An 11,311-nucleotide genomic window follows, 5' to 3' on the forward strand; every position below is an offset into this window, starting at 1 on the left:
TTCAGGTTTGGGATCACTCTTCATTGCCGTATTTCAAACACAGTTTCCCAAAAGTTGTCAATAGAATATGTGGTTCAGATTAAAATAGAAACGTAATCGTTACAGGTGGATGTTTTTTTTCCTCGAAGTAAAATGGCAGAATTGGAGGACAAATACGAGTATGGTTTGCATCCCATTAAAACAAAGCAAAATGTTAAAGGCAGCTTTATCCAAGAAGAAAGGCATATTCAAAATGTCGATTAAAACTTCAAAGGAAAGTACTTATCCGCCCGTCTCCCTTTATTTGTTCTTTCAATGTAGAAATATATTCAAATCATGCAGGTTATCTTTGTTGCTACATAGCATGAAAAAAAAAAAAAAAACATTTGTGCAGTTTCTTGCCAAACGTAGAGCTCGGCCGTGCTGTGTGATTCATACGAGTTTGGCAGGTGGACAACTTCTCTGCACCATATCTTTATGTAATCTCTATGGAATGTATAGCTGTGTATCCGACTGCCTTATAATACACACGATGGTACATTTATTTTCAGTCGTCACGACGAAAATCATTTGTTGTTTGTTCCAATGTCTAAAACAATCTGCGTGTACATTTCCCCGACCAGAACCCGTATGGCTCAGTACTGTCGAGAACAAACACAGAAACACATCACTGTGTTAATCTTAAGTGGATCTTTTTTGGTTTTCGGCTCCAAGAAACGGAGCAGCAGAACTTTGCGTGGTGGAGCTGGAGCGGATCCTCCAAAACAACACGGGGTGGTTTTAGCGATGACTAATTTCAAGTATTTCTGTTTATACGCACGCAAAGTCCCTCAATACTGATACATTTAACAGGGAGCGGACTGAAAAAAAAAATGTCATGTTATATTTAGAGCTGCAGTGATTACAAGATTAATCTTTTAATCGATTAGTTGCCCGTTTGAAGCAAGACAACAAGATTTCATCTTTATTTTCCCAGTTTGATAGAAAATTAAAAGCGACTATAGCGGATGAATCGGGGTTTTTTGGTCATTAAAATTAAGAAATTCTCTTTTTTTTGGGGGGGGGGGGGGGGGGGGGGGTTCTTTAAGACAGCCATGATAGTGAACATGTTTTTTTTCGTTGTGGACTGTTGATCGGGACAAAACAAGACAATTTTGGCATTTTTGAAATATCGTGGAAGTATTTGTCAGTTGCAGCCCTGGTAACATTATAAATGAATAAATAAACTTTTCTTTGCAAAGAAAAAAAAATACAAATTGCCATCTTTTGCCTCCATCAAGCAGAAATATGTTGCATAGGGTAGTGCTTCAGTCATTCACTTCCTACTGCTGGTTCTATTGGCATTTTAACGCCAAGTTCAGAAAAAATCTTTATCATGTTCTCACATGTTAATCCAACAACACATGAATCTGTGCATGTGGCATTAGGTTGGTGGTGGGGAGAGACAATAAACCAGCCTCCATTAGTTCCCCGTTTGCCCATAAGGACTCAAGATTGTTCTTGTTTAACCTTGATGGTGATTCTCCTCCTTCACGGAGTTCTTCTTTTAAACATAATCTCAATTATTCTCAGAGTTTAATGAGGTAATTTTTGTGCCTGAACCTCAGCCAATCTTAAACATAGCCTTTGGCAGAGCATCAGATCCTTATATGGATTGAAGGTACAAGGCAACATTTCTCATTTTAGTTTTAAGATAGAGGGCCCAAACGTAGCAGTGTTAAACATTGAAAAATAAACAAGTAAAACACATTTTTTTCAAGACAATAAACTGAGACTGCTTTGGGTGCCTTTAGGATCACTGACACACACAAACTCCTCCACCAGAATAAACGGTGAAAGTGGACACAGACGCTGGGATACATGGGATGTAAAAATATAGGTTGAACTCAATGTGCAGAATTGTAATGATCAAGATTTGTTCCGTCTCATGGCACATAATGACCATCGTTTATCTGGGAGGGTACGACAGGTTTGATCAGCATCAATAGTTATTTTGCCAGAAACTGAAATTTATGGCTTTTAAACCTCCAATTTCAAACCTGTACAGGGAGATAGAGCTGCTTATCTCCGAGGGTAACATTGTCTGTTCAAGCTGAAAAAAACAGCAAGAATTAGGCTGGTTATGGATGCGGAGACGGGAGGTGGGGCTCCTAATGGGAAGTCAAACCATAGCCATATTAAAAAGACTGAAATGGGAAAAAGTAATTGACATTAATGTGGTTCTCAACACAGTATAAAAACAAATCCAAGCAAACAAGCCGAGCTACCACTAACGCAATTTCTGCTAATGGAGAAGAGACGCTGAATAGAGGTGAACTGCTGGGTATATTTGATTTTTTTTTCATTAATATAGTTCTGTGTCATCTCACTGAACCTGTAAAGATTTTCTATTTACAAAGTTGGCTCTGTTTTGAGTGAAGAAATTGGAATGTTTGCAATCTATTGCTCCAATTTCTCTCGGGAATCCGATGAATGAGTCTCGGCACACGATGCAGCCTCATTCATTCATTATTGGTAAGTACCTTCAACTATGCAAGTTGCCTGCTATTTGCTTTAAGATCTCTCTTATATCCACAACGTGGGAAACAGCATTAGAGTCCAATGAAGATGTAATATCTCCCCGGTGGAAGAAATATAACATTGTAGAAAGCAAAGGAACTCGACTGGTCTCCAACCACTCCGGCGCCTCAATTTTATTTATTTATTATTTTTATTTTATTTTTTTTTATTTTTTTTGGGGGGGGGGGGGGTGTCTTTATAGCATTTTTATTTAAAGAAAATATTTCTGTTTGTATCAAGACTGAGATGTTGCAGCAATGCTAGTATCTAAGTTTATGGAGTCCTCTGGACACAGCGAGGCCATTTTTGGAGATGAAGCTGGATATTTAAACCGTTTTAATGTGACCTGGAGGATGTTAACAACATTGTAGGTTACCTCGGTGATGGACTTGAAAGTAGACACTTGATGAACTGTCTCCTGACCAAAGACCAGTTTGGACCAAGTATTGGCGATGAGATGCAACCGCTTTTGAACATTGCATGGAAAAGTTGCAGCAGTGTGAACGGGCCCATCTCAGCTCGACTCAAGCCAACCAACGGTGTCGTGACGGTGTCGCCTGCGACTCGGCTTGCCAATTACGCAAGTGGGCCTTCCTAGAATGGAAAGCAGTATTTTTTTGGTTCATTACAGGAGACACCAACTCCTAAAAATGACAGAACTGCTCCCGAAAAAGACGGTAAAAATTGACAAAACCGAGGAGATCCCCATGTCTCAAGTTCACGGGATGAATGCAACCATCTGCGTTTTCCATTACCGTCTTGTTTTTGTATGTTTTTGCCGTTTCATCACATCTCAAAAATGCAACAGTTGCAAATTACTCACCACCGCTATCCTCATTCATGTTTTAAGAGGCTACAAATCATATCCACTTACAATAAAGCCTGAAAAGCCAGCAGCTAAAATGTAAGTACAGAGGCAGAGTCTCTGCTGTGGAGATGTTACACAATCTTGTTTTGTTGCTTTGGTGTAATTTGGCAGCTTTCAGAGTGTTGCCGACTGGAGAGTTGTGAGTAGTTGCAAGTTTTAAATGTTCTCGACGTGAATCTTTGGTCTGAACAGGGCCTAATATCTGAAATTCAACAGACAATATTAGTTTTTAAGTGCACTCCAGGGCCCGTATACAGAAAGAAAATGGCATTCTTTGTCGTTTGTTTATCTGTTTATCTTATATCCTCCAACCGTTGTTTATCTATGCTATGCTCACAGTGAAACTGGAAATGCTCGTATGTAAATTGCAGTGGGGTGGGCAGAGGTGGGAGGTCACAGATGGGTTATAGCTATAGTTAATGAGGTGGCATCAAACAAACAGCAGGAAATTTGTCTTTTGAACTGCGGTCTTCACGAAGTTAATCATCTCTGTCTGTTCAGACTCACTGATGCAAGCAACACATACTGTACATACAAATACAGATCCAGCTGGGCAACACCTGATCTGAAACTTTGAGGTAAACTCAATGCAGACGATGCACCTATCTCAAACAGATAGCTGGAGTATATCTCCTTTAAAATCCCCTTTATAATGAAATGAACGACGCATCACCTTAGTGTTTCTGTAAATGCAGACATGCTGTGCGCTACGCTTATTGAAGCAGAAGTCAACTATGTTGTATTATCAAGAAGCCATGTCTCAATGTTTCATTGTTACAAAAGGAAACAACACGCGGGACTATTTCAAATGGGACCAAACAAAGAGATTTCATTGACGAGTAACGTCTGGCTTCAAAGTCGTGTTTCTCGAAGCCTGGAACATTGTTCCTTTAAAAATAAATTCCTTTTCAGTTTTTGTTTTTGTTCCACTTACAAGCCTGGTAGTCCTGTTAGATTGCTCGCCTCTCTCCTCTCGTCCAACAAAAAAAAAAAAAAAAAAAAAAAAAAATGGCTGATTGCTTTGGGGCGAGCGAAGTCCCACAGAGTAGCTCAATTATTGACATTGCTAAGTCAACCTTTAACGTACAAATCCTGCTCAGGCTCTTGTCCTTGCGGTGGCCGATGGCCCACTGAAGGCACGCATTCAGCTCACAGTCCAGCAGACATTAATTCCTCTCAATCTTCACACTCAATTTAGTCTTGAATGTTCCTGCCAATATGGCTGAGCCTTGGAATTAGAAGTGGTAAATTATACAAATAACCCCTTAATAGCATGCCGTGCCCGAATGAAGTGAACCCGCCAACATGGCAGCGATTTGCAACGTGGCAAGTGGAATGGAAGGGCAAGTCCAATCATGTCCGTACATGCGCTCAGCGGGCAGTCTGTCGTGGGATGATGAGGATCGGTGGCCGAGTCGCCCGCGTATCCCCGGCGTCTATTTGTTTGTCCTCATCCTCACCGAGAACAACCACCCGGATTGTGTGCGGTTAGCGCGAGTGGATCAACACAACACGCGCCCGCGGCGACAAAAATCAATCCAGCACTATTTGACCCCGTGACCTCCCGCGAGGCGAGAAATATTGTAGCGTGAGAAGACTAGATTTCTCAAAAGCGAGCTAAAGCTCCGGGTCACAGTTACACCAAAAATTGCTGTCGATACGTAAACAATAAACAAGAGCGTTTCAACAGCGTATCGCCAAAAAAAAAAAAAAAACAGCTCGAATGAAGTTGAATTCTGGAAAGCCGTTGCCAATCTGCATTTAAATTGCCCGTCAAAGCTGCTAAAGAAGTGCAACAAGGTCAGGTTTATTCACTTTTCTAGATGCGTAACATGTTGTTTTTTTTTTTTTTCCCAGGCAGCAAACTCGCTCGGAACAGATTTGCTGCATGAATAAAGAGGATGTTCGGAGTTGATATTCGGTGTCAGACTCTGAGCTCGTCATACAAACACAAACCTCACAGCTCAGCAGCAGCAACTGGGGAGCAGCGATAAAAAACGACACCCCCCCCTCCCCACACACACACACACACACACACCTCAGGGAAAAAAAAAAAAAAAAACTAGACTCGTAGCCTACAGGTGGATGTGCTGGGTAGAAGGTGGGGTTTATGAAATGCTACGAGAGAGCAGCCGAGGTAGCAGCAAAAGATTTTTTTTGGCAGCGGAGTTAAAATAACTGGCCTGCAGCATCAACTACCTTGTGGCCGATCCCCTGCTGGGAACCTGATACCATGAAGGGGATCTACTTTTTTTCATTGAAGTGAGGAGGATAAATCTAAAAACCGGGCTATCCACCTGATATGCAGCAGCAGCAGATAATTAGGAACTTGTACATATTAAAAAAAATCAGAAGACCTCAGGCTCGGCGCAGACAATCTTATGAAATTTAGCGATAAGCAGCCACTGACCACAAGTACACAGATATGAGGCTGACAATGAGAGCGGGCAGGAACAAAGCGGCAGTGAAAAGGGTGGAAGGCCAAGCAGCGGTGAAAGATTTAATTAAGATATTAAGAAAAGTATAGAAATGTATCCCAAAAACCGATTTTACCAAGGTTAAATAATTGTATTTTCGTCGATGAATATAAGGTGTGCGGAGAAAATTATGAACGTGACCATGGAAAATGTAAGTTAACTGAACTTACATTTTGACTTTTACATCTCGAGAGGCTACGTAATATTTCCACTTCACTACATTGCAGATGGGAAATATTCTACTCACTACTCCTCTACATTTCTTTGACGGCTTTTTAAGATCAAACTTTGACACAATGGATAACAAGCTTTTAAAAATGCAGCACATTGTTGTGGACTAAATAGATAGTTTCCAACTTTTGTGGTTTCTGACATCTTGCGAAAATCAGCATGTAGTCGAGGTCGCGTTTTAGATTTGTATGAGTCGTTAACAGCTCCAGCCTCTGAACTACTGGCACTCAGTAAATTTCCAAACAGCCAATACCTCACCAACAATCAAAGATTCGAGGGAAAACGTCCAAAAACCAAAATTAGATATGTGTATTAAACCTTTTTTTTCTTCCTTCCCATCACAGTAATCATCTTATAACCCCTCTGATTTCTCTGCTGTCTCTGATTATAAAATTGTAGGTTATATAAAGTAGTTCCAACTAGCGCCACTTCCAGCTGGTACAATAGTAACATGCAGCTTACACACTGATGCTTCAATAGGGTTCTTAAAAAATGAATTATATTATATCATACGAATTTTTATTCCCAAGACTTTTAGTAAAGGAGTATTTTGACTAAAAGTAACCGAATACTTTGAGCAAGTTTGCACAGAGTGGAAAGGAAACCATCATAAAACAACAGCAACAAACCGTTTCGGGGGACAGATGTGCAAAAAAATCACTTCTCCCTTAACATGGTTCATATTTAATTACTAAGCTGAATCAGCAGAATGCAAGCATCAACAACTAAAATGTAATTAAACTCAACCAGACAGCAACAAACACAAGCAGACAGCAGCAGGTGAGCCTTGCAGGTTTGATTTTAGCCACGCAACGTTATGTTTCCCAGCAACATCGACATGAGCACAAAAACAATTAAGAAAGGACTTAACTTAATGCTTATGAGCTCCACAGAAGGACGTGAGGTAGAGGAACTGAGTGAGGCACATAAGCTACTTAACAACGCAAATGTGTGTGACTGACTTTGAGTGATAAAGGTGTACCATTGGTCAGCTGTACACTGTGCGACTGAGTGATGAAGTCAGCAGTGGTATACAACAACTCCCTGTATTGTTTCAACTTAAAAGCCCCGGTTTCAAATTAAAAGCCTTCGAGCGTCTTGCATACGGTGCAGCCATGTCACAGGTTTTGTCGTGCTTCCTGTAAAATAAGCATTGCATGAAATGCAGAAATGTATGTGTTCAGATCAAATCGGACCTTACATGAACCCATTCATCAACAGTCTTCTGTCCGTCAGAAAAAAAAAAAAAAAATACAAATTAATGTATTTAATGTTTGTTTATACAGCAACAAGTAGTTATGTAGCATGAATCAATAACGCACACCACAGCATTTACTGTATAGCCTAAGGTAATTTGCTCTGCCTGTGCCTAGATGGAGCTTTCTAATAATAATTCAAAAAATGAGCAACAATAAAATACACCAGAGACAGTAGAAAACACAAAATACATACAGAACACAAGATACAAGACACAAACTATGATGAAGAAGCACCATTAATAATCCCTCTTTAAAAACTGTAAAATTGAGATACTGCATTGGTTTAAGTTTAGTTTTAACCTTTGTGTTGTAGTGGGCTACTAACTAGTTCCCCATGTGCCATGTTAGTGAAACACAATCTCACATGACCTCAATTATGCTCAATAACATGCAGTTATGTCACTTATTCTTTAGCCTGAAAAATACTATAACAAAAGACATCGCTGTATGCCACATTACGCGTGCATGTATGGAGGACAGATTAATTAAAAGCAAAAACTCTTGTATGTAAATACATGAATGACTTTCAACATAATAATACTGCTAAAATGTTTTTTCCCGTAATAACTACTGAGAGTCCTCAATTTATACAATTACCCCTTTTTTTCTGGTTAAAACATGAAAGAAAAAATAAAGTGCATTTCATGATGTGATTTTTTTTATTTTTTTTTTAGCTCAAATAACTGAACCTTTTTCTTATTTTCCAGAGCAGTCATTTAGGACAGAGGACGAAGGTCACAATTAAACTAGGACCAAAACTGTTCCTGAATTTGAACATATTTCATTCCTGCCACGACTCTTTTCATCTCTCAAAGCAGTATACAAAATAGAATACAAGTTCTTATGTTTACAAACTAGCCTGTCTGAAACAGTGCATTAATTCCACATGACTTTACAGTCAGAGGAAAAACCCTCATCAGAAAGGAGATCTTTGCAGTTTTCCTCCAGTAAACCCCAATCCTGGAAATTCTGCTGGGACAGACAGTTCAAAAAAGCTCATCAGCATTCAGTGTAGGTTAGTGTGTTTCCAGCCGTGGTGTGTGTGTGTGTGCGTGCGTGCGTGTGTGTGTGCGCGCGAGTGTGTGTGTGTGTGTCTGTGTGTGTGCCTGACAAGTGGAAAATTAGGGTAGCGGGACGTCTTGGGACACCGACCAAAAATATTTAAGAAATGGTTCAATAAACTCGATATTTATTGTGTCCCCTCCCAACGAGAATATCCTGAATTTGAAGGAAACGCGTCCGTCTGTGCAGAGTTTGCATGTTCAGCCTGAGTGTGTGTGTGTGTGTGTGTGTGTGTGTGTGTGTGTGTGTGTGTGTGTGTGTTTCCTTTTCCCAGAGGCACAGCCACGCACAGGTCAGCGGCTCTAAATTGCCTATTGATGTCGGGTGTAAATGCGGTTGTCTGTCTGCGTTAGCCCTGTAACATACTGGTGACTTGTCCTGAGGTAGACTGCAGAAAACAGAAGTGTACTTTTGTGCACAGAGCTGGATGTTTCGCATTGGAGGAGGGGGAAGGGGGGGGGGGGGGGGGGTAACAGTAAGTCTTATTTTTTACACCAAACTCTGCTGCTTTTTTAGCATTCTGAGGGTTTTACATGAAGACATAGCATTGAATGGCTTTTTATCGACCCGCAGTCAATAATGGAAACATCCAGGCTTCGACTTTCAGTAAATATTGACCAAGGCTCTTTTTGATTGGTTTAAAAATGTATTCAATGTTTTTTTATGAATGATGAAAAAGTCGTTTTAGTCATTAATAAATGAAATTTTGTGTTCTCTTTGTAAATGATTGAACAAAATGTGGTGAACTCGAGGAAAACAGCGCCTGGCTCCAACACCGCCGCAGTGATCTCGGAATTCACCGACGAAGCAAACAGAAGTGAGAGTTGCTGTTTTCTTGCTTGCAAAAAAGTTTAAAAGAAAAGCTCAGTCACAAAGACGAAGCCATTTTACATAACAACCGAAAATTAAACAGGCTCCAGATGGCATACAGTATCTGTAATTGAATTCATTTACTGGGTAAGACATCTGCAGAGCTGTTTTTTTTTTTTTTTCTATTTTCTGAAAATCATGGAGAAATTGAGAAAAGTGCATTTCCATGATTCCAACAACTGCTCATTCATTCATTCTGTAATGGCTGATTCGTAATTGTTTGTTTTTGCCTTTTTCACAGAAAAGTTTCACATTTCCGAGAGCGACGGAGCACAGCGGTGCAAAAAAAACATCGCCACCATCAGCGTGGAAATAAACTGGTCTCTGGATGATATTAAAATGGAGGCGGGAATAAAAATCCTCACGGGTAAAAGGATGACGTTTTATTTTTGGTTTAAGAACCGGGGAGGAGGCACTATTTAATAGCTGGAGGACTGATGTGTTCATTAGCATTGTGCTTGTTTCCACATGTTTCATCTCTGTGTCTTTTGTTTATTTCTCAGACATCATTTCAGGTAAAAAAAAAAAAAAATAATTACTGCTTGAATAATATCAGAACTGGCAGGAGGACATTTGAAGATTGCAGGTGTTAATGTGCAGTTAACCTGGACTGCTGAGTAGTACAGTGCACTTTGTGCTACTTAGTTCAAAAAAGTGTATCAATAGTGCCACCACATGGATGGGCCTGAAAGACTCAAAAGGCTCATTCCAAGTCCACATTTCTCTTTAAAACACAGCTTTCTGCATGAATATTAACATTAAAAGGAAATGTATTGTATAAAGCGTGTTGTCAACGTAACATTTAACAGGGTTTTTGTTTTGTTTTTCCCATTTAGTTCAGTAATAGGAAAGACAGACCACCGAATAAATGTTAGAATATAGGCTTTATATATGAAATGCAAAACCTCAGCAGCAGGCAACGTGAACATTTCCAAAAGAAATACGACATATGCATAATACGATCACAATTTGACAAAGTGAAAGTGACGCGTCGCAGAAAATCACCGTACAACAAAGCAAATTTATTTTGAAAATGTAGATAAATGATGCTGGATATTGTTTGCCGCCCAGCGCCAGCTCTTCGAAATCAAACCGCTCCATCCGTTCTCAAGCGTCTCGACTCGGTGCAGTCTCGTCTTCCCAAATACTGCCACATTCGTTTCCCACCAATGACGGCAAGTGGCACCAAAATATCACCACCCACAGAGGGTTTTTTTGTTTTTTTTTTCTTCACGAGGACACAGTCTGCGCCCGCAACGCCGGAAGACATCTGTTAGGTTTTTTTTGTCCACTCCGGGTCGCAGGCGAAGCCGAACGGGTCAAAACGCGTCACGGTCACGCCAGAAGTTCCTCCTCCTCCGCAGCTCATCTGGCGCTCCTCCTCAGGCTCTCCACGGTCCGCAGGAAGGAGCGCAGGGCCTGGTCCTCCTCCAGCCCGGAGCAGTCCTCCTCCTCCTCCTCCTCCTCCTCGATGATGCCGCACCGCGCGCGGCGGAGGCGGGGCTCGCGCCGTCCGGCCCTGCAGACGCACGCCGTGGCCAGAGACCGGGGGAACTCCTCCATCACCAAAGGCAGCAGATGGGCGGGGGAGCGTGTCCATGCTGGTCGCCATGGTGAACGGTGGCTCAAGTGTGAGGAGGACGAGGAGGCTGGAGACGGTGGCGTCGGATGTGGGATTTTTTTTTTTTCCTTTCTTTTTTTAAATCCTGGTGAATCTGATCAGCTGTCTCAACTTCGTTTTTGGGACAGATGATGCAAAAAACTGTCAATAGTTTGTAACAATATGAAATAAGCAGTGAGAGCTGTTTAACGCGTCCCCGGGGGCTCGGCTTGATAAGATGATTTCAGAGATCCTGGTTTTCTTTTGCCCTCTTTTTTTTTTTTTTTTTTTCCAAAATCTGTTCTTCGCTCTGAAACTCCGCTGTGAAATCACAGAGTCTGTGTGCGCGCGAGAGCTGTGGAGTCTGAGCGCCACCGAGCTCTTTATATACATCTCCGCAGCCCAC

This window comes from Embiotoca jacksoni, unplaced genomic scaffold (assembly GCF_022577435.1).
Source record: "Embiotoca jacksoni isolate LCO1_2020_lvr unplaced genomic scaffold, fEmbJac1.0.p SCAF_35, whole genome shotgun sequence".
Taxonomy (NCBI): Eukaryota; Metazoa; Chordata; class Actinopteri; family Embiotocidae; genus Embiotoca; species Embiotoca jacksoni.